The sequence below is a fragment of the Artibeus jamaicensis genome, unplaced genomic scaffold (genome assembly GCF_021234435.1).
Source record: "Artibeus jamaicensis isolate MK-2021 breed Jamaican fruit bat unplaced genomic scaffold, CSHL_Jam_final contig_519, whole genome shotgun sequence".
In the NCBI taxonomy this organism is placed as follows: domain Eukaryota; kingdom Metazoa; phylum Chordata; class Mammalia; order Chiroptera; family Phyllostomidae; genus Artibeus; species Artibeus jamaicensis.
Genome location: NW_026521871.1, coordinates 40,751,152 through 40,775,250, shown reverse-complemented (window position 1 = coordinate 40,775,250; position 24,099 = coordinate 40,751,152). Strand labels below are relative to the sequence as shown.

Sequence of the window (24,099 nt, the reverse complement as noted above, 5' to 3'; positions counted from 1 at the left end):
GTTATATAAAAATGCATAGAAAGGAAATCCTAATGAAATAATGACGAGGGAAATGGATATAAGTAAGTACAACCTGAGTTTAACATATCAAGCAAAAAAGGACAATTCAATTTTTCTTGAATGCATAAAAACAATGCCATTGGGCATATCAAACGTGACAAAACAAAACATGTGATCTGACAGTGGGGCTATTGCTTTAATTAATAGGTATGATTTTTAATTAGACTATCAATTATCTGTGGGTACACGAGGGTTGGGAAATTGCTGGTTTTCTTTAATCTCCCAAATCTGAGTCATCTCTATCTTTAAAAATATCAAGATACCAAGGCCTGCTGATTGCCACCTACATACGCTTTTGAATCGACCCTTCCCTCCTCAGTCTCTCAGCTAACATCCTAGCCCAGTGCTTCCAAAATTTCAATTATATTTCAGATCTCCTGGGGGTTTTGTTAGAATGTACATATCCTGGTGCAGATCTTGTTGGTCCAGGGACCGCACTTGGCATTGCAAGGCCCCGGTCTATCCTTTTCACACATCTCCCCGTTCTACCCTCAGTTCCAACCTCATCAGTGACCCTGCTGCTAAGTGTCCCTCTTCCAGCCCTTCCTGGGCCCCACAGGCAGGCAAGTCTTTCCTGAGTACTGTCCTGGTCGTTTCAGTAGGGGATCAATCATCTTCCCTCAGAGGAAAGAGACTCAACGCCTTCTCCAATGGTTGAAGAGGGAAGCCTTGTTTAGTTTTTTGTTTTGTTTGTTTTTTAACAATATTTTATTGGCCCTGGCTGGTGTAGCTCAGTGGACTGAGCACGGGCTTGTGAAGCAAAGGGTCGCCAATTTGATTCCCAGTCAGGGCACATGCTTGCGTTGCAGGCCAGTTCCCAGTAGGGGACACATGAGAGGCAACCACACATTGATGTTTCTCTCCCACTCTTTCTCCTTCTCTTCCTCTCTGTCTAAAAATAAATTAAAAATATTTTTAAAAATCACAATTTTAAAAAATATTTTACTTATTTACTTTTAGACACATGGTAAGGGAGGGAGGAAGAGAAGAAGAAAACCATCAGTGTTTGAGAAATATATCGACAAGTTGCCTCTCACATGCCCCCAGCCAGGGACCTGGCTCACAACCCAGGCATGTGCCCTGACAAGGATTCGAATCGGTGACCCTTTGGTTCTCAGGCCAGCACTCAATCCACTGAGCCACACCAGCCAGGGCTAGTTGTTTTCTAATGATGTGAATTTTACCAAGGTAATAAATGGTGTTTATGACTTCTTTAAATTTACATAGCAATCCAACATATTACTATCCTGTGATGAACTGCAAAAGAAAAAAAATACCTTCACAGTAGTTAGTATTGCTGATCACCAGAATGGAGAGGGGAAGGAAGCTTTATAACTGCGAGAACACCCAGATGCTCTCAGGAGGCAGTATCAACTCAGGCGGCTTGACCAGCTGATTCTTCCGGAAAAGGCCCGCTGAGCGAGCGAACCTGGCGGTTTTCTCCGAAACTCCGCACTCTAGTCTTCTCTAGCTGCAGTTTCTGCTGCCACTCTCTCTCCAGTCAGTCCCACAGGATTCTCTGACACTGCTTCAACGCCCTTCCCCGGGAATGGCCCAAGGCCTTTCTCTTGGTTATACTTAGCACAGAAAGAAAATAGTGGTAGTAATTCTCAAGGGCATATGGTAATCGGATTCAAATACCTGATTTTCAGGCAATACACACCAGCCCCTGAACCTCGTATAATTTTTCAGAGGATGATCTGACTTTCCTTTCTAAGGCCAACTCCCGTTATGATGAACACCGTCTCCTCCCTAGTGTCCTGAGAGCTGTTTCCCCAAAGTAGACCCATATATAAGTCTTTCAGGCACACTAAATTCTCCCACTAAGTTCTGCTATCCATTTGAGGAGCTTTCACAGTCATGGCCAAATGGCAGCCACAATGAATGGTCTTATCCTTCCAGAGCCAGCTTGGCCCACATGGAAGCATTTTGCAATCCAGGTGAGACTTACCTCTCCATGATCAGAGCACGGTTTTGTCCGCATGTGTGTAAAATGACCATAATTTTGACAATAAAATGACCATAATTTCTTAAGCATAAAATGCCTATACTACATATAAAATGTGAATTTGCAAATATTAATCAGGGCTGACTTACCCTCTAGGCATAGCAGGCATAGTACTTAAGGCCCATGATACTCTTAGGTGCCCATGAAAATGTTTCAATTTTCATTTATTTTACAATAGAAAGGGAAAACAAATATAACAATAAATACAAAAATAATCAATGCAGCCTGAATTATACGAATCTTTATATTAATAGTCACTGTATAATTTTTAATGTTTTTAAAAATATTTTATTTATTTATCTTTAGAGGGGAAAAGAAGGAGTGAGGAAGAGAAAATTTTGGTCTTTATTAAGGCAAAAGTGTATGCGGCCTGTGAAAGTCATCCCAGAGGCCTGACTTCTCTCTGAGAACGGGCTTCAGAACGGATCCAGGGCCCTCCAGCGCACTCTCAAGGTCTTCCCCAGCCTGGCCTCCCTTCACAGGTACAGCCTCTTCCGAGTCGTCCTCTGCTTGGGCCCTCCACACTAACCAAGCAAGTCCTTTTTCCAACCAGTGCTTGGGGAAGAGTCCCAGGTCCAGTTCTCTTTTGTTCATGTGTCTTTAGTCACCTGTTTTCCGTACTTGGAAAGCCCTCCATGGTGCTGATACAGAACCTACCACTTTCCTCCCACCTTTCTTCACGAGGCCTTCCTGGACTTTAACTGCCCACGTGACCCGTATTCTGACCGGCAGCACCTGTGATGCACCGGACATGCCAGAACATGGGCAGTCCCAGGTGCAAAACCGTCCCGTTGTCCCGGTGAGGAACCGCCCCACCAGAAGAAAGAGGGATTTGGCCAATTTTAATGTATAAACTTTTGGTGATGTCGATGAAAAAGTGAAATGTCTACTGAACACGTTTAATTTGTTCATTTAAATACACCAAATATATTTAAAGTGGCTTTTTATATAAAATCCTATCTTGATTTAGAAATACTGCCTTTCGCTCTTATCTCACATTTCGTGAGACAGTTTTATTTCAACTCCTCATTGCAACTCAAGTTCTTAGTCATCGCTAGGACGACACTTTTTGACTCATCACACCCAATGTCCAGATGATATCATCTTCACTTCCAACTACATTTTTTACTTCCAAATAAATCCTTCTTGAAATCTTCTATGGGGTATTGCTAGAGAATTTATTCCAAGCTGCAAGTAGCTAGTCACGTAATAGCAAGGCTGTTTGCTTACATCTGTGATTTTCTCAGTGTAATCACTGAAGGACTGGTAAAAAATGATCTTGTTTTAAACTAGCTGCTTGATAATAACAGCCAGCATTTGCAATGTCTTTCAGTCTTGCTAGAGTAGCCTTATGTAGTAGGTGTCCTATAAGGGCCCTGGCGCAGCCTCATTGGTCCCATAAGCAGGGCTCTCCAGGTGCGCCCCTGTATGGGCTGTGTGCACTCTTATGCTGTAGTTGAGCCTTGATCGCTGTTGGCAAGTCAATTGGAGGAACTGACTCCCAGGCCGGTAGGCTGCGAGGACCCGCTGTGACTACAGCAGAGAAGCTGCTACGCAGGGGCCAACTTCACAGAGCAGGACTCGCTTCAGTGGGACTTTGGTGCCCGATAAGTCTGCCCTGTAAGTATGCCGTTCATGATGGTGGTTGGGTGACATTTCTGATCGGTCTGAAGCTGTCCACTGGGTATGCTGCTGGCTCTTGAGTCCCTGGGGACCATCAGGTCAAGGTCAACCCTGCCCAGGCCACCCAGCATGAGCTACAAGTCAATCTGCAGGTAGTTGCCACTTGTGCTAGGCTTGGGGCTGCTTAGCCCGAGGTATGGGACGTGCTGAGACCAGATGATGCTTATTTGGGGTTTGTGGACCTTTGAAACATGTTAGAAAAAGTCCAGAGCAAAAGCCAAGATAGGTTGTTTACATGGAAAAGCCACTGGAAACAGCTTGGTAGGGTCTGAAATTTGGGTGGGCCGGAGTCTCGGGGAATCACCAGGGTGGGGCAAACAGCGAGAGCCAGCTGACAGAGACTCAGAAACAGTGCTCACCTGTGCCTGCAGGGAGAGAGCTCAGCAAAGAACAATAGCCTCTGCCAGAAGTTCTGTCTGGGACCAGCCCTTGTCCTGAAGCCGGACAATTCCGCTCCTCCCGTGTCCCTGGTAACTTTGAGCCGCTGCCCCAGCACTGGAGCTCAGAGTCAATGAATCCAAGTAAGTCCGTACGTGGGCTCTTTAAGAGGAATGCCCGGGACTCCAGTAGCCCTTAGTCTCACTCAGCCATCATCCCTGCTGGTTTACACAGCCCAGAGTTAGGGGACTTCTCCTCCCCGCCCTTTGAACACTGGAACCCTAGGCTGGGAAGCCTAGTCTGGGGCTGGGACTCCTTGTTCCTCAGGGGGAACCTCTGCAGCTGAGATATCCCTCCAAATTTTTAACTGCCACAGGTGGGTGTGGGACTTGCCTAGATCCAGTAAGCCAATGGTAATGTCCTAACTCTATCACTCATTCTTTATTTATTAGCCGCAGTTTTTCTATAACCTTTCCATATTGAGATATTTGAGCTATTTTTTGCACAGTAAAAGCAGAATTAACATTTGATTCTTTGCCAGTTTAAAATATACTGAAGTACTTCTCTAGCATTATTGAAGGGATTTAATAATTGATTTGATGTTTTTAAGTATTCTAATGATCTTATGGATTTAAACATATATGAGGATGTTAATTTATTATTGATGCTTAGGTTGCTCCATTTTTGACCAGTGTGACTTCAATACGGCCTGTTTTTCTTGATTAGTGTTAAACTTTATTGCTTTGTTGTGTGGTTACATTGGTTGATAACATTCAGTAAGTGTCAGGCACACACTATAATTTGGTGTCTGTGTACATTACAGCGAGTTCCCCTTGCCACCACAGGCCACATTTCCATCTGTCGCTGCTCAGCTGACTTCCTTTTCCCATTTCTTTCCTCCTTCTCCTCTGGTGACCACCAATGTGTTGTCTCCTTCTGTAAGTTTGTTTTTGTTTTGTTACGGCTGCTCATCTGTTTTGTTTTTATGTTCTGCATATGAGTGAAATCAAACAGTATTTGCCTTTCTCCTTCGGACTTATTTGACTTGGCACAATTCTCTCTGGGTCCATTCACGCTGTTACAAATGGCAAGATTGCATCATTTTTATGGCTGAGCAGTATGTGTGTGTGTTACAACTTCTTTATCCATTTATTTATTGATGAACATTTTGGTTATTTCCATATCTTAGCTGTTGTAAATAATGTTGCTGGGAACAAACAGGTGCATATATTTTTTGAATTGGTGTTTTTGTATTCTTCAGATAAATATCCAGGTGTAGAATAGCTGAATCATATGGTAATTTTATTCTTAGTTTATTGAGGACTCTCCCTACTGTTTTTCATACTGACTATACCAATTTACAATGTTTTCAATTTCCCATTTTTATGTTTATGTCTTTTCTCTGGATTTTTGTTTTATGGTTATTATGAGGTTTGTAGAAAACATCTCATTTAAAAAACAGCCCCTTCTCTGCAGATAGCAACCCGTGTTTATTCACCTGTGCAGATTTCATCCTTTTTCTCCTCCCCTTTCATACTTTTGTTGCCACAAATTATCCCTCGTTATGTTGTGAGGTCATTAGCAAACTGAAGTCACTGTAGGTATTTTTCATGTTTTTTCCCCTTTAATCTTTATGCTACGATTAAGTGTTTAACATCCTACTCTGCAGTTGTATGGCAGTTTTTGGATTCTCTCTTTTTATCAGCTTATTCAAAGTTTTGCATATTTTTGCCTTTTCATTATAGGTGGAAGAAGTCCTTTCACCATTTCTATGTTTTAAAGATTTTATTTGTTTATTTTTAGAGAGAAGGGAAGGGAGGGAGAAAGGAGAGGGAGAGAAATATCAGTGTGTGGTCACCTTCATTGCACTCCCAGCTGGGAACCTGGCCCACAACCCAAGCATGTGCTGTGACTGGGAATCAAACCAGCGACCTTTTGGTTTACAGGCTGCCTCTCAATCCACTGAGCCGCACCAGCCATGGCACTTTTCATCATTTCTTATAAGGCAGGTGTACAAATAATGAACATCTTCAGCTTTTGCTTGTCTGGGAAAGCATTTGTATCTCCTTCATAGCTGGAAGATGACTTTCCTAAGCAGAATATTCTTGGCTGGTAATTTTTATCTTTTAGTGTTTTGAATATGTCAATTCACCCTCTCCTGGCCAATAGAATTTTTGCTGAGAAATCTGCTGATAGCCTAATGGCTATTTGTTTGTAGGTTACTGTCTTTTTCTCCTGGTTGCCTTTGAAATTTTTTTTATCATTATCACTGACTCTTGATAGTCTTAATATAATTTGTCTTGAAGAAGGTCTTTTTGCTTTGAGATAATTAGGTGTTCTGTAAGCCTCAGTAACTTTTATAGCTAGTTTCTTCTTCAGGTTTGGAAAGTTCTCAATGATTGTTTCTCTAAATAAGCACTCTGTTCCTTCTGCCCTCTTTTCCTTCTGGGATACTCATTACCCTTATATTGCTTTTCCTGGTGAAGTTGGATTGTTCTTGTACCCTTTCTTCATTTAAAAAAATCTTAGTTCTCTCTCCTCTTCCACCTGAATTAGTTCTAGATTACCATCTTCAAGCTCACTAATTCTCTCTTCTATATTATCTACTCTATTTCCAATGCTTTCCAGTACAATTTTCATCTCATTTATTTTCTTTGGCTTTGGTATTTTTTTTTTGTTCTTGTTTAGAGATATTCCTGAGTCCACTGAACTTCCTTTCTGAGCTTTTTGGGAGTTCATTGAGTTTCTTTACCACAATTATTTTGAATTTTCTACCAGCTCCATCACAATCTTCCATGACTTTAGACTTGGTTTCTGGAGAATTGTCATTTTTTGTGTGTGATACTGTATCACCATGATCTTTCATGAGTTTTACTTTGATGAGTTTGTCCTCTGCCAGAGCATTTGGGGTAGTCGATACTTTTTTTATTTAGGTAAAGCATTGTTTACTTTGATTCAAGTTGGTAATTAGAGGTCTTTCTTTAGTTCCCAGTAGGTGGTGCTATAGCACAAGATTTTGTTTTCCTTCACTTAGGCTGGGTCTGGTTAGGTTCCAGAGCCAGCATTCTTCAGGTTCTGCTGCCTCTTCCAGAGATGCCACCTGAGTGCCCTCATTATTGACTCTTGTTCCGAAAGTCTGTTTGTTCCTTGCTGCTGCCGGTGTTGTTGAGGTCATAGGTGTTGTTGAGGTCATAGGTGTTGTTGAGGTCATAGGTGTTGCCACTGGTGTCTCTCAGATGTCAGGTGCCTGTAGTGTATCCGGGGTCTCAGGGCACCGCACTGTCCGTGGAAACAGGGAGGAGGAGATGGGAGGAGAAGGAAGGTGGGAGAGAAAGGTGGGGGAGAAAGCGATCAATGGGGCCTTCTCTGTATCGGAGCTGTTCAGTCTTGCCTCTGCTACTGCTGTGATTTGGGGGCCGGGATCGTGGGTGCCATTGCTACAGCGGGGACTGGGGCTGTGTGTGCTGGCCCCAGCTGAGGCTGTTTACTGTGTTCTCTGGGAGTGCAGGACCACCGCAGCTGCTGGTGGGGAGCCTTTGTTGCTTCAGCCTTTACATTTGTTTTCCTCACTGTTGCTGTGTTGGGGGCAGGGCTGGGGTCACTGGCAGTCTTCACTACTGCAATGGGGTTTGCTGGGGCTGTGGGCTCAGCCACCTCCACCAGGGTGTCCGACTACAGGCACGGACTCCTCTAGGTGTCCAAATCCACTCACTTTCACGTGTACAGATGTGTGGATCTCTCTGGCATCCTGTGTGTTGAGCATAGAAACCTTTGCTGAGTTATGGATGCTCCACTGCTGTAGATTGAAAAGGAGAAACAAAAGAAGCTTCCCTTCCAGCCATGATGCTCATGTCACCTAGTCCACTGGCAGGGACAGAAGCACCACCCTGCAGAAAGGGGGAGCTTTCCTTCCAGACATGGGGGATGGGTGGGAAAAGCCCATGAGTGAGCCTGCTCCATGAGGCGCATTCCAGACCTGGCACCTGTCTTTTGGTACCACCCTCATTGTCATGAGAGCCATCCTGCTTTACAGCAGGACAAAAAGTGTGCTAGAGCGTTTCGATTATGTAAATGTACAATGTTCCTGATTGGAATCAACCATTTCTCCAAGACCTCAGTGTCAGTGCAGTGGGTTGGTCACTGGCTGGGTCTTTTCCGTGGGCAGACCTAAGAAATACAATTTCATTTAAAACAATTGATTGAGGGGTAATTCATACACAAGAAAATTCACACATTAATAACCTTTGACAAAGTTTACACCCATGTAAGCAGCGAGAGAGAGAGAAAATTTCCATCTCTCGAAAACTGTGCTGCTTGATAAAACTCCTCCCTCTTTCCCTCAGGTGATGGATCACCAGTCTAATTAAATCCTCATTAGTTCTGACTCAGAAGTTCATGCTTTCTGTGAATAAATTTTTTTCTTTTCTTTTTTTTTTCTAAGCCTAAGTCTTTAGTTTTGTTTTTTTGTTTTTGTTTTCTTTTTTTGGTTCATATCATTTGGGGGGCCAGAACCTCCTGTTCTGTGTTGACTAGAAATGTACGAATGTACAAGCTTGCCTTGTTTCCAATCTTAGAGGGAAAACATTTACCACATTTTCAGACTATAAGCCACACTTTTTACCCCCCCAAATTTTAGAGGAATAATGGTTGTTAATGCTGCTGTTTACATTTACATTGGTAAAATATTATGTATTTATGTTATTAAATATTTTACCACATTTTTTGCTTCAAAATTTGTTTTCCTATTTTTCTCCTCTAAAACCTAGGTGCATTTTATGGTCTGAAAAAAATGGTATTCTTCCATCATTAAGCACATCTATTGTTAGATCCAGCTTTTCAAATACGCTGCTTATTGGACTGAGAAAGTTGTTTTCAATTTCTAATTTGCTGAGATATTTTACCATGAATGGGTTTTGTTTTCCAAATACTTTTTATGCATTATGAAAATGTTTAGGTGATGTCTCTCTTATTTTATTAATTAAAAAATATATTTTATTATGCTATTATAGTTGTCCCATTTCCTCCTCTTTATTCCCCTCCACCCTGTACACCCCCTCCCACCCACATTCCACCCTCCCCCCCACCCTGTTTAGTTCATGTCCTTGAGTCGTACATATAAGTTCTTTGGCTTTTCCATTTCCTGTACTATTCTTAACTTCCCCCAGTCGATTTTCTACCTACCATTACTGCTACTTATTATCTGTACCTTCTCCCCCTTTCTCTTCCTCCCCCTCCCCTGCTGATAACCCTCCATGTGATCTCCATTTCTGTGATTCTGTTCCTGTTCTAGTTGTTTGCTTAGTTTGTTTTTGTTTGTTTTTTAGGTTCAGTTGTTGATAATTAAGAGTTCATTTTCATTTTACTGTTTGTATTTTTTATCTTCTTTTTCTTCGATAAGTCCCTTTAACATTTCCTACAATACGGGCTCGGTGAGGATGAATTCCTTTAACTTGACCTTATCTTAGAAGCACTTTATCTGCCCTTCCATTCAAAATGAAAGCTTTGCTGATAGAGTAATCTTGGATGCAGGTCCTTATCTTTCATGCCTTTGAATACTTCTTTCCAGCCCCTTCTTGTCAGTAAGGTTTGTTTTGTTTTTTTAATCAGCTGATAGTCTTATGGGAACTGCTTTGTAGGGAACTCTCTCCTTTTACTGCTTTTTAGACACTCTCCTTACCTTTAATCTTGGGTAATGTAATTATGATGGACCTTGGTGTATGTTTCCTTGGGTACAACTTCTTTGGGACTCTCTGAGCTTCCTGGACTTCCTAGAAGTCTATTTCCTTTCCCGGATTGGGGAAGTTCTCCTCCATTATGTTTTCAAATAAGTTTTTGATTTCTTGCTCTTCTTCTCCTTCTGGCACCCCTATGATTTGGATGTTGGAACATTTAAAGATGTCCTGGAGGTTCCTAAGCCTCTCCTCATTTTTTTTGAATTCTTGTTTCTTCATTCTTTTCTGGTTGAATGTTTCTTTCTTTCTTCTGGTCCACAGTGTTGATTTGGGTCCCGGTTTCCTTCCCATCACTGTTGGTTCCCTGTACATTTTCCTTTATTTCACTTCTCTTAGCCTTCATTTCCCCCTCTATTTTGCAAAATTCTCAACCAATTTTGTGAACATTCTAATTACCAATGTTTTGAACTATGCATCTGTTAGATTGGCTATCTCTTCATCAATTAGTTGTATTTTTTCTGGAGTTTTGATCTGTTTCTTCATTGGGGCATTTTTTTTTCTCTCCAGGCACCTGTTGTGTAGTGAGGGGTGAAGCCTTAGGTATTCACCAGGGTAAGGCAACCCATATCGCTGCATTGTGATGCTGTATGTAGGGGAGGGATCCGAGATGGAACAGTGGCGCTTGTTCAACTCTCTGCCAGCTTTCAGTCACTTTCTCCACTACCCACAAGCAAATTGGGCCCTTCTGGTGCTGATTCCCATGCGGGTGGGTTTCTGTACGTTCTAGAACCCTGTGGGTCTCTCCAACGAACTCTGCTGTTAGGCTGAGGGTTTCTTCCACTGCCTCAGCCCTCAGGGGTTTTTTTTAGTGAGAGGTTTGAGGCTTTATTTTCCCATGCTGGAACCCTGGGTTTGGCGTCTGTCTCGCTCTCCAGTTGTTCCTCCCACTTTATCTGTATGCTAATGTGGGACCACCTCCTCCGCCAGTCACGCCTTGTTCTGTCCTCCAGCCACTACCTTGACACAAGTCCTTTCCACCCTGGCTGCCCATCCCTGCCCTTCCTAGTGGTCTGGATGAATGTTTCTTCTTTAACTCCTTGGTTGTCAGACTCCCATACAGTTCGATTTTCTGGCAGTTTTGGGGATTTTTTTTTTTTTAAATTTGTCATTGTCCTTCTTTTGGTTGTGTGAGGAGGCACAGTGTGTCTACCTATGCCTCCATCTTGGCCGGCAGTCTCTTATTTTATTAATTTTATAAGTTACATTGATTTTTAGATGTCAATTCAACTTTGCATTCCAGGAATAAATCCCACATGGTCATGCTGTATTTGACTTGTTAATGCTTTTTTGAGAATTTTTTCATCTGTATTCATAAAAGGTCAATAATTTTTTTGCCATGTCTTTGTCAGATTTTTATATAAGTTATACTGATCTGAAAATGAGATGGATGCTTTAACTTCCGTTTTGTAAAAGAGTTTGTATATGTCAGTATTATTTTTGTCCATAAACATTTAGCAGAATTCACCCATGAAATCATTTGTTTTTGGAGCATTCTTTGTGGAAGATTTTTAAATTTGGTACTCAATTGACTTAATACATATAGGGCTCTTCAAATTTTTCATTTTCTGGTTTAGTTTTATAGTTGATTTTTTTTCAAGAAACTTATCTGTTTCAATTGCTATTAAATTTATTGACATGAAGTTTTTTCTAATATATTCTCAGTATCCTTTTCATGTTTGTGGGATCTATAAAGATAATCTCCCTCATTTCTGAAATTGGTAACTGTTGTTTTCTCCCTCTTTTTCTTATTAGGGACTTATCAATTTTATTAATCTTTTCAATTAACAAAATTTAAGATTTAAAATTCCTGGGTTTTGTTTGTTTTCCATCTCTGTGGTTGATTTCTGCTTTCTTAGTGCAAAACCTTTATACTGAAAACTACTAAACAGAAAAAATAAGACAAATTCAATGCAGTCAATTGATTAAAATGCCTTTATTCATTTTCTTTTTATATATTTAATTCATTTTTTCCTAGCTTCCTCCGGTGAAAATTTAAATAATTGGTTTACATTTTTTTTGATAACATAAGCATCTACAGCTTTCAATGTCTCCCTCCAAATACTGCTTTAGCTGCATCCTACATACAAATTTGACATATTTTTAGTCACCATTCTGTTGAAAATATTTTCTAACATTTCCTTGTCATTTCTTCTTTGATTCAAAAATTATTTAGAAAATTCATATATCTGGACTGTTTCCTTTTCTACTAATATCTGGACCCCCTTTTAAAGTCCCCTTTGCCTCCACTATCTCAATCCTGCTTGGTTTGGGTTCTGTGTCCCACAGTTTCTCTTCTCTGGAGGGCTGTGCCTTGGAAGGGAGCTCCTGTGTGTTAGTTTGGGGACTTCTCAGGGCTAAGCGGACCCAGCACCATCAAACACCATTGCCATGTTCTAGGGTGCACACCTGAACCGGATCCTGTGGGACACCTTTCCAGTTTCAGCCGCTCTTCTCAGATTGACCTGCTGTTCTCCCCGGCAAGTTAGGGGCTGTCGGAAGCCCAGTTGCCTTGCCTCTGTTTTACCCCATCCAGTTCCTTATTCCACATGGGTCTTGAAACTTTGGATAGTTTGTCCTCAGCCACCTGTGCTTGGGGTTTACGGGGACACCGTGCCATGTAGTTTTATGGTAGATGTTGTCTGTGAGTGTTTGATTTTTTGGTTCATCTGAGAGATTTAGGGCAATCATAAATTATGGCTCCTCCTCCATCTACTGACGATTCTCACTCTCTAACTGGCTTCTGAACAGCAACTAGATTACATATTTTTTTTGTACCACCATGCCATTTGCCACAGTGCTGGGCACAAAGATCGCCTGATACGTGCTGACAGATGCAAGTTTATGTATTAGCTTTCTCTTGAATAGATATCAAATTACGGTAAGCTTAGTGGCTTAGAAACACACATATTCTAATCTCAGAAGTTTGTGTATAGTTTAACTGGGTTCTCTTTTATGGGGTCTTCACCACACCGCAACCCAGGTGTTACCCAGGGCTGCAAGCTCAGAAGAGGCTTGACTGGGAAAAGATCCACTTCTTAACTCCCTCACATTATTGGCAGAATTCACTTGTAGGACTGAGGTCCCCTTTCCTTGCTGGGTGTCAGGCGGGGATTGCTCTCAGCTCCTAGAGGCTGCCCTATGTACCTTGACACATGACCCTCCCCATGGGCCCTGTCACATCCCGGCAGCTTGCAAAGCCAGCGATAGAGAGCTGGGCTTTAACAAGATTAGCCCAATTTATATCATAAATGATCACAGGAGTAACGTTGCATCGGCTTTGTCATACGCTGTTGGTTAGAAGCAAGTAGCACGTTTCTCCCACACTCCAGGGGGGGAAGGTTACGCAGGACATGAACATGCCACAGGGGGGTCTGCTTATCAGTACCATGGTTTATGTTTGTCTTGGAACCTGATTAACCCCCCCCCTTTATTTAAGGTGAAGGTGTTATCTTGATAAACTGTCCATGGTAACTTTTAGCTCAATACCAGGACAAATGGTACTGAATTCAAATGTAATCATGAAATATCCAGTTTAAATAGAAAAACATGACATCAGGAACTTGAAAATCCTACTACAAGTTGTTTTCAGTGCTCCGATTCCCTTCTTTTCTCTATGAAGTGGACACAGGTACCTCTACCACTCCCAAACTCACAAACTATGAAATGATGCCTTTCAGTGTCCTTAGGACAAATAAGGCTTCATATACATCTAATGCATTTTAACTTATTTTGTGTCACCTGTGTTTGTGCGTATTTTTGGAGTACTTCAAAGAGTATTCATGTTCAAGAATGACATAGTGCCAAAGCAATCATTATTGTTAAACTCCAATGTATCAGATAAGCCAAGAACAGTTTGAGGGAGAAGGAAAAGATGTGTGTATTTTAGAAACCATATTTTCTGGTGCAAATAATGAAGGAAATAATCTTATTTCCCATGTCAGTCCATTGTAAAATTTTAATGAATAACTTCATTGTTTGAATACAGGGTGGCATAGTTTATTATTTCTGCTTTTGTTCTAATGTGGGGAGTATCCATCTCTTTCATTTCTGCCTCCTCACGGGCTGGCTCCCTGCCTTTTATCTTCTCGATCTCGTTATTTTTCCACTGAGCATGAAAGGGATAGGAAGAGTGCTTCTCTTTGATGATGATTCCTGATCATTTTTTTACTAATGATGCTCTGTACTGCTGGAAGCATTCAGTACGGGGGTGAGGGATCCTTCTCATCTGCGACACTGTCGGTGAAACACTAAACAGTTTCCCTCCTTTGATGGATGGCACTTGGAGGCTGTTTGCAATGGCGAAGCTGTTTCCTCCTGGCAACACGGAGGAAGTGGGGATGGGGGACTCAGGAACACAACATGAAATCTATAGGTACAAATTGTGCAGAACACTCTGCCCTATGAATTCCTGATTCCCTTCCTTGTGAGAAAAGAAACAATAATAATCAGAGTCAGCATTTATTGAGAGATTAATACCAGGAGTGATATACAAAATACTTAACAACCAAAACAACATTCGTATTAACCAGTCAGAATAAACAGTGGTGATAACAGCATCCGCCCTGATATGTCCCTGCCCTCCTCATTCCTGTTGTTAAATATTTTGAGTGTGAGGCTGTTTGGGTGTGAGGACTGCCAATGTGTGCCAAACACCTCAAGAACCTTTGCTCATCGAAACCTCCCTGCCACCCTGCAAAATGGATACTCTCATTATTCCAACTCGACATCCATATGGGGAAACTGAGGCTTAAAGAGTTGAGCGACTTGCCCCCATATCAGGCAGCTAAGATGAAGTGGGATTGGATTCCTGCCCAGGTCTTCTGACTGCAGAGTCTGAGCCATTAAGTTCTGCATCCTAATAACTCTGGAGAAAGCCACACCCTATGACTCTTTCTGTCCTTATGAGAAATCCACACTTTAGGCACACAAAGGCTGAACTTTATCACCCTGTCCTTAGTGACCAGGAAAGGAGTCCTTGGCCAGTCATTAAGAAAAGCAATGTAAATAGCTTGGTAAAAATGACAGAATGACAAATAAGCCCTGGGGTGAGGCCTACACTCCAGAAATCATTCTGGAGTTGATTCAAGGTCTTGGGAAGACCAGGGAAACCCAAAGTCCAGACTGGCCCTCCAGCCCAAAGGGATATTTTTTAGACAACTGTCACCGACCCTAACTCCACATTCCTCAAGCCCAGGACTTTTCGATCTTTTTTTTAATATCGCACCAACTAGTTACTAAAATTCTGTGGCACACCAAAAAAATTCTACTTTTTGTCAGTCTGACAAAAAAAAAAATAGGTACAATTTTGATTCATTTACACCAGACAGCTATGGTTGTGTTGGCTATTGTCAGTTTTTTTTATTTGACAATCTGAGGGAAAAGAGGTCTGCCCCTACCCTGGCTGGATGGCTCGGTTGGTTGGAGTATTGTCCAAAAGGTTGTGGGTTCAATCCTCAGTCTGGGCACGTTAGGGAGGCACCCAATCAATATTTCTCTCTTACGATGATGTTTCTTTCAATCTCTCTCTTTCTTGCTTTTTCTCTCTTTCTCCTTCTCTCCTTGTTTTCTCTCTAAAATCAATAAATACATCCTCTGGTAAAGATTTTTCAAAAAGAGGTCAGTGCCCCTGACTAAATACCCAGGTATTTCGAGTTTTAAAAATTCTTGTGTCACACTGGTTGGAAATCCCTGCTCTAGTCATTGAGAGAATTTCTGTCTGGTGTGGCTTTGATGCTGGATTTATTTGAAACAAAGCAAACAGCTGGATTCCAGAGACAGGCTGTGGTGATTTTATGTCACTGTCTTCGCTGACTGTGTGCCTGATTGGGTGAAGTTTTTTTGTCCCTCAGCCAGAAGTGATGCCACATCACTGCCTGTGAGCCGTTCTCGACAGTGACACATCACCATTTCAAAAACCTTGTTTTTCAGCTGTGACCCAGAGGCCTGATAAAACCCACAAGTCCAACACACTGCCACGAGCTATCTTTGTGTTGTGTGTCACTCCCAGATGTCACCCTCGTCCCTTCCTCTCCCACTCAAGAATGGGTGTGGAAACACAAAGGGGGAGGGAAATGTTACTAGAGGTATCCGCTGGGATGGACAACTTTCTCAACCAACCGAAGCCTCCGTTTCCACATGTATAATGTGTAATTGAAATACAGATGCTTTGGGGTGAGGTGGGCTCAGGACATGGAAGAAGGCATGATTGGTCAGAGCAAGTCTCTATCTTGACCTCTCCACAATCCTCCCATACACAGACTACATCAGATTCCCGAGTTTGCCAAGAATCCGTGACTAACAATAAAACAGCAATATTCATGCTACCATTCTCCTTGCTATTACTGCATTCTCATTACTATTACATTCTTGTTACTATTCTCAACAACAATGATTCTAATAACAGTTGCTCTGTATTGAACATTTGTTTACCACACACCAGCAAAGCACAAAATGAGACAGATGTCATATTGTATTCATTGCTCCATCTATGAAATTAGACCCTGTGGGGGTATGTTTTGCCATCACTCTGATGTAAAGAAATAGGCCAAGGGGCCGTGGAATAGAAGAGCCAGGTCTAGGTGGTCCATGGAGAGACCCAGCGTGCTCCAGCCTCCGCCGGATCACGTGCTGCTGGCCCCAGGAAGCTGGTGGACTCCTGGTGCCCTGGAGCCTGCAGCTCCCATTCCAGTAACAAGTGTTGCCTGTGCTGAGGGCCTGCACCAGGCGTCCTGGCTCTTGGTGTCCAGGGAAGATAGCCCAACCTCACCAGCCAGGCATGCTAGTGTCTAACAATCTCCCAGCAGAAGGGACGTCTCTCTGGCCTCAACATTCACAGAACTCGTGTGACATATTCCACATGACCCGTATCAGTCAGAAGCTCTCCTCTTTGTGGTGGGTTGGGGACACCGGGAAAACTAGGAGAAGTATAGAGCTCTTCTCGCAGAGCTTGTGCACCCATCCACCTTGGAGTCAGGGCGGTGGTAAAATATAGCCACACTCACTCTTAGAGTTGTTTCAAGGAACAAATGAACTATAAGGTACACTCCATTGAGCACAGTCCCTGAGATGTCAAAAACGCTCAGTAAATAACCATTGCTATTATTAGTAAACACAATAACATAATAGGTGGTATGCAAGCATTGGTAGTATATTATAAGTAATATACTGCTAACGCTCCTTACACATGGTTGTGACAAAGAGCGTGTTGCTGTGCTCTGAGAAGCCTTGCTCCAGAGAGCAGAGGCAAGGTAACTTCCATGACCTTGAGAGGACTTTCTGTCCTGGGCTGTGCCTGGTCTTGGACAGCATTCCTGGGTGCTGTCTCAGAGGAGACACTCCTGGTTCTAGCAGCAGCCAGCCGGGGAGACACTGATAAACTGGTCGCAGCTGTGCAGATAGGAGGGCGGGGGAAAGCAGCCAAACAGCCCTATGCGAACATCCAACGTTAAGTCTCCTCGGCACCCAGCCAGGATATCGACAGTGCCCTGTCAGTGCGAAATGTTCTTGCCTCCAAGGTCGTCCCAGGCCAGACAGAACTCTTCGAATCACTGGTAGCTCATGGTTCTTTGTTTTGTTTTGTTTTGTTTTGTTTTGTTTTGTTTTGTTTTGTTTTGTTTTGTTTTGAGTGTGTCCTCTTTGCACTGCATAGCCATTCTATGTCGCCCTCCAGACTTACATTAAATCCTGCAGAGGCTAGTTCATTCGCCCATCTTTTCCCTCTAGGATTTCCCCACCCTAAGTGTACAGACGTTGGGTCCTAGGGCTGGAAGAAACCAGGAAATCCGCCAGCCTGGGGCCAGCAGAACCCTCCACTCGGAGGGGGATGCCCTAGGTTGGCCCTGCCTGGTGTGGGGGCCACTAGATGGGTGGCTATAGAGCCCTGGAAAGGTGGTTAGTGTCCCTGAAAACTGAATTTTTTATTTCATCCCATTTTAATTCATTTAAATGTTAATAGCCACATATGCGAGTGCCATGTATTAGATAGTGACAATCTGGTCCAGTCCCTTCATTTCACCGGCGAGTCCCAGAGACCCCAGGGACCTGCGCGGGCTCGCACAGCGGGTGCGAAGCACAGAAAACACTGGTTGCCGTGGAAGTCCATTCAGGGAGCTAGAACTTAACCCGGGCGTCGCTGAACAACTGCCGGTTACTCTTCACACTTCTGGAGGCTGGCAGGGTCAGGGTGCTACATGGTGGAGTTCTGGCGCAGGGCCCCTTCCCGGTTCACAGATGGCTGTCTTTTCACTGTAACTTCACCTGGCAGAAGTGGGAGGAAGCTCTCTGAGTTCCTCTTATAAGGGCGCTAATCCCGTTCAAGAGGGCTCTGTGGTAGTGACCTAATCGCTTCCGAAACGCCTCACCTCCAGGTGCCATCACACGGGCACTGAGTTTCAGGTTATGAATTTAGGGAGGAGGCCACGCACATTCATCCCGCAGCAATAACCAACCCAGTGGTCTTTGTAACACATCACGTTCGCACGGGTTCGTCTTCGGGCAGGAACGGCTTTCCACGCACTTGGGTTATCTGGAGGGTGGGCGGGTAGGGAGGTGGACAGAGGTAAGCTGCTTTTGTTTTCTTGGTACAGCAAGTACAAAAGCGCCCTGAGGAGACAGGAAGGATGTGAAACACCCGGTCTGCAATGCTGAGAAGAAAAGAGGGGAGTTAAGAAATGGCCGTTGAAGGGCAGGGTGATGACATGGGGTTTCTGATTTATTCGTTTATAATAAAACACTGACAATCCACCGTTATGTACCTGTAGAATGAATCCACGTAGTGAAAAGTCAGTTAAATCCTGTTAAGGACCCACCGTGCAGAAGACCCACTGTTAAGTACTATGAGGGCTCAAAAAAAGCACAGAAGAGAACCCCTCTCTTCAGAGAATGGGTCATCTAGTTGCGAAAACAAGACCTTGCAGGAGAGGAAAGATAATTTTCCCTCTATCATCTTGAGTTCTTAGCTGAGACCTCTGTAATTAAAAAAAAAAAGTTAACAAGAGAAGAACAAACAGCAGTTTATATATACACAGGGAGATAAACTGGAAAACTGATTAACTCTCCCTGGTGGCTTAATTAGAATTCAGATTAAATACCATCTTAAGAGGGGAAGAGGAGGAGGATGTAGACCTCCTAAGTGGGGAGTAAATGATCTTTAGAAAAGATGAAGGGCCGTCAGAAGATTAGATGGGAGATGATGAGTTTGTGACCAAGTTCGTCTGGGGTGGCGGCATCTAGTTCTCATCTCCTATCCCTAGCTCGTGAAACTTCCAGGAAAGGGACTTAGGACGATTGCAGTCCTCCGGGAGACTCTCTTTAAGCAGACACAGGGAAGCCAAGAAAGCCTCTTTCTGCATTTGCTGTTTTTCAAGTGCCTACCACTCAAAATAATCAATATGCCAAAGTAGCATGTCTTGGGGTGCCATATGCTGTTCACCTTCATCACCGAAGCAGGAAAAAGTAAAAAATAGTGCCAGTTCTAAATGCTTGCTAACGTCATTACAGAGAGCAGCACTGGTGCAGGTCTGAGAGATGATGGCTCCCTGCTCCTGAGAATGTACTCCCCTTTGTACCTATTTCATAAGTGCCTTTTATTTCCATTAAGGGACATTAGCGGTGTCTAGTCTTTACCTATAATATGCTGACGGGAGCCTAACAGCCCATGGCCAGAACAAGCGCGCAGGGTTGAAGACACTGTGGTCTTCACAGTCAGAGTTTTCAGAGGCTCTGTAACCCTTCACAAATAACTTTCCCTTGGTCCTGTGTTGTCCCACCTGTCAAAGGGGAGAGAGAGAATAACTTCAGCTGGACAGGTTGTCATCAGGGTTTCCCTGCCCACTCATGGATTCACGCACACCCCACCTCACTTCTACATGCAAGCCGTGAGTGCTTCTGGACTAGAGGGGTCCACTCACCTGCGTGCACCAAGGCCAGGTGAAATGTGAAGAGGAGTTTGCAGCAAAGAAAGCAGAGGTCTGTTAGTCGAGGAAATAGAGCCAAGCTTGGAGTCACTGGTATGCTAATGCTCAAAGACCTGGCTCCCAGTGGCCTCTGGAAGATGGATTGTATAGGGGGAAAGTCGTTAGTCACGGCGGCAGAAGGGGTTGGGGTTTGGGCTCTACGGGTCGTTTGGGGCCAGGTCCTGATGCCAGCCACGGCATTGCTCTGTCTGGTTCTGTTCGGTTTTAGTCCTGGGGTCCGTCCCTTCCGCCTTCATGGGCCTGGGCTAAAACAGGACTCCAGTCAAGATGTTGTCTTTAGTTCGACTGCACCTTTGTTTCTGTGGTCATCCTAACTGAGGCTTTGTTCTTAAGGCGATTTGATACCGAGCAGAATCTAATCTCCTAAGGGCTTAATGACTCAGGAAGGAAGTGGATGGACAGAAAGGAGAAAGGGTCCTGGTAAAGAAATGGAGTTTCTGCACCATTATATGAGCTCCACCACTATCTGAGGCTGGCTACTCCTCCCCCATGCTATCAACTTTCTGTAATTCCTTCTGTATAGAATTCTTGCTCTGGTATGGGGTCCTGGCTTGTCTCTTTGCCAGCTAAAGCATGGCTTACGTCTCTGGCTTTTCCTTCCTTAATGAAGAAAAGGGTTAGGGTTTGGAGAGGATGAACTCATAAAATGAGTGTCCATGACCCAGTGCTAGGCACAAAGTAAGCATTTAACAAGAAGAATCATAGGTGAAATAGCAGTTTACAGGGTAGATGGAAAGGGGGCTTTGTCCTAAATCTGACCGAAAGTAACCTCTTGGGACGATCTGAGCAGAAAATTCCTAACCAGGCAGGTCATAGTGGGTAGTCACACCCAGGCTTATGAGAAGGTTTATCTTTGTCTGAAGCAACCCCTGTCATTGTTCTTGTAGGTCTGAATTAACACCCCTTTGAAATGCCACAGTAATTCCCTTTTTCAGATTCCTCGAAGGTATAGCTGTCTCCAGGGAGCAAACTAACCTGTAACCCAAACACAGATTTCCCCGCCTGGCTTTCTCACACCTTCATGGAATCTTCGTGTATCCCTCCTGTGGTTACTTCCAAGTGTATAAAAGAAACTGCAAACCTGTCGCTCTCCGGAGCATTTTCTCTCCAGAGTGATTTTTGCTTCCGGTGGTCCTCTGTTCAATGAACTAATGAACTGATGAACTCAAATGAACTAATGAACTAATAAAGTCTTATAAAAATGAACTCACAGTTCTATAAAAAATTCTTTTCAGAGATTTGGATGTTCTCATGTTGACCACATTTATTAAGATCCTATTATGTGCCAGGAATTGTTCTAAGTAATTTGTACGTCTTATTTAAAAGTTCACTGTGACCCCAGCTGGTATGTCTCAGTGGATTGAGCACTGACCTGTGAACTGAAAGGTCAGCAGTTCAATTCCCAGTCAGGGCACACACCTGGGTTGTGGTCCAGATCTCCAGTTGGGGGCATGTGAGAGGCAAACAACCTATGTTTCTCTCACACATTGATGTTTCTCTCCCTCTCTTTCTTCCTTCTCCCTCTCTCTAAAAATAAGTAATTTTTTAAAGAAAGTTCTCTGGGAAAAGGTTCAAGTGCAAGTGATTTTATAGAGGCCATGTTCCTTAACCCATCAGGGAGTAGGCCAAGCAGGCCCAAAAAAGCGACCGGTGCAATTTCAGGCAAAATCCCACAGAGGGTGGCCTCTGCTTGGTCTTCCGGGGGAGCTCCGGGCGTACGTTTCACCCCAGGACTTGGTGGCTGAGCTTTCTTTCACTTTCAGGCCCTTGACCTATGTTGGCTAAGGACCAGGGTAACATAAGCACCCAGGCCCTTCCAGCTCTCTGCCCCCACAGGCCAGCAGCTGCAGTAGGTAAAAGGCCGCCAAAGAAAGTTGTAGGTCTTCATGGGCAGGTGGAAGCAAAACCACAGAGAAGCCAGGAAAGGGGTACCCAGGAAATGTTAAAGGGGTGCTGGGAGATGTGGCCAGAACACTAACACTGTCTCCTGCAATGAACGCCTTTTAACGACAATACCCATTTAACAAATGAAGCACAGGAAGTTAAATACTTTGCTCTGGTTACACAGCTAGCAAGTGTAAAATGAGGATTCAAATCTAGGCAGCCCATTTCCCAAGGCTGTGCCCTTCAGCATGGCACAGTACCGACCAGCTCTCCTAATCACACAAGTTATGCTTTTCAGACATAATACCTGCCCATCGGTCTGTGTGGGGGACATCTGGAAACATGCTAAAACCAACCAAATTGTCCCTTCTCATAGGAGGTCCTTTGTCATCCTAACTTTTCTCAGTTTCCATCACCATAATGTAATCAGGAATTTGTTCATGCCCATCAGCTCTTGATTCCTGCAATTTTCTCTTAATGGCACTCCGGGTCCTGCTGCTGATTACGGTGCCTTTCACGACCCTGCAGTGGATGTGGGGTTTAGGTTCCAGGGGCAGGCTCCCGAGACCCCAGCTTTCCATTTGAAACAAATCTCATTTTATTTCAACATTTCAAGAAATGTTGTTCTCCTTTCAACATGTTAAATTACTTTTTCCTGGAAAGAGTTTGGCCACAATTATTATTTTTTTTTCCTATAAAAATCACATCTAAGTATTTCCTGCTGGTTTAAGTGACTATAGAAAGTACGGACTTTACAACGTGCTTTGGCGTTTGGCAGCAGCCAAGGTTCACGTGACGTTTGAGTTCATAGCCTCTGGCCCTTGGGGTGAAAAAACTAGACTATGAACTTCCAAGGCATGATTGATGGGATGACGATTAAACTTCATTTAATATATTGATAAAGCATTCCAGATGAAAAAATGCATTGCTTCTTACAGGTGATTGATGACTCTTTATAATCAGAAAGACAATAATAAATATGCTGAAGCGATGACGTTGGTAATTGCGATCTAGAGCAGAGTTTCCCAACCTTGGCACAGCTGACAGTTTAGGTCAGATCACTCTTTGCTGTGGGCTGCCCTGTGCACTGGAGGATGTTTAGCAGCACTGCTGGTCTTGAGCTGGCTGGATACCAGTTCAAGTACTCATCCTCACGTGCTGAGATAGCCCGAAATATCTCCAGACCTTGCCACTTGTCCTCTGGGAAGCAAAATAGTCCCTGGGTGAGAATCATTGTTGGAAAGGACGGTAACAAGAAAACAGCCCATGGTGTCCCCTCTGGGTTCACACCCATCAACGGCTCTGACAAGCCCTTCTTGGTTTCCATTTTACGGGTATTTCTGAGATCGACCAGTTTCAGTTCCTTGTGTTTTGTAGACATCCACACCATTTCCATTTCTCCAGCGTTGGTACAATGACTGCGTTTCCAAACCTGGGGGGTCCCCATTGCCTCTGTATCTCGAGCCTGAGCCTTACTTTTTTGCAAACGTTAGATATGAGAAGAAAGCACTGAAAATAGGTAGAAAAGAGGCTGCTCGTGACACATCTGCACATTTTTAGCACTTCCCTTTAGTAACTTTGTTTCAATCTCATGATGTGTAAATAATGTTTCCCACGAAGTAAGGGGAATTTAGAGTGATATTTTGATGTGTCCAAGAGAATTAATGATGGGGAAAGAATGTGGGTTTTCTGAGATCTAGTAATGAGACTTTTTCATTTTTTAAAATATGATAATTCTACTCAAAGTTTTAAGGCTCTGCTCAAAATATTTATAGGCACAGCCACAAACACCTGGCCAAGTATAGCAAACAAATTTCACCCATCACACCTCCATCATGGGTTGTCTCTTTACACAGTCTTTTCCCACCAGCTCACTGGAGCTGAACTTTACAAAACAGGCCAACCAACCAGAACCGAATCTATCATGTTGCCAAGAACCCAAGCAAGGTTTCTGAGGAAAATGCACTTTTCAGGTTCGAAGCTGGTGCCCAGTACTTGCCACCACCCATAAACGGTCAAATTTAAAGACTGTGACCATTTAGATGGTAGCTTGAATTGGCCCAGTGAATCTATTCAAAACTCTGGTATCCAACTCTGCTCCAAATCGCTGTTGGCCTAAGGCCGCTCCATCCTTCATGATCTAAAGCCTTACATGAAGATCTTTGGACCTCTTTGAGTGTCCATACCATTATGCTTTTCTTTTTAGTGTTTTTCTTTATACTGTAGTCATTTGGGATCTCTCTGTTTTTGTCATTCTTAAACTTGATTCTTAAGGATGGAGGTCCTTACATATAAGATCTGTCTCTGTACAGAGTAGGGACCCAACAAATACTTGAACAATTGAATTTAATCTTGGTGGAATCACCCTAGGTCTTGCTAT

General features: G+C 43.4%; 1 long non-coding RNA gene across 4 annotated transcripts in view; it reads right to left on the bottom strand.

The window, feature by feature from the left end:
* Window positions 1–13,855: 13,855 nt before the first annotated feature.
* The window catches only part of LOC119041567 (uncharacterized), a 36,688-nt gene continuing 26,444 nt past the window's right edge, over window positions 13,856–24,099 (bottom strand). For 3 of the 4 annotated variants that reach the window (XR_008392336.1, XR_008392337.1, XR_008392334.1), the window contains one exon: window positions 13,856–19,628. This is a non-coding gene — a long non-coding RNA (uncharacterized LOC119041567). The remainder of the gene's footprint in view (window positions 19,629–24,099) is intronic. The other variant, XR_008392335.1, reaches the window with a different exon arrangement.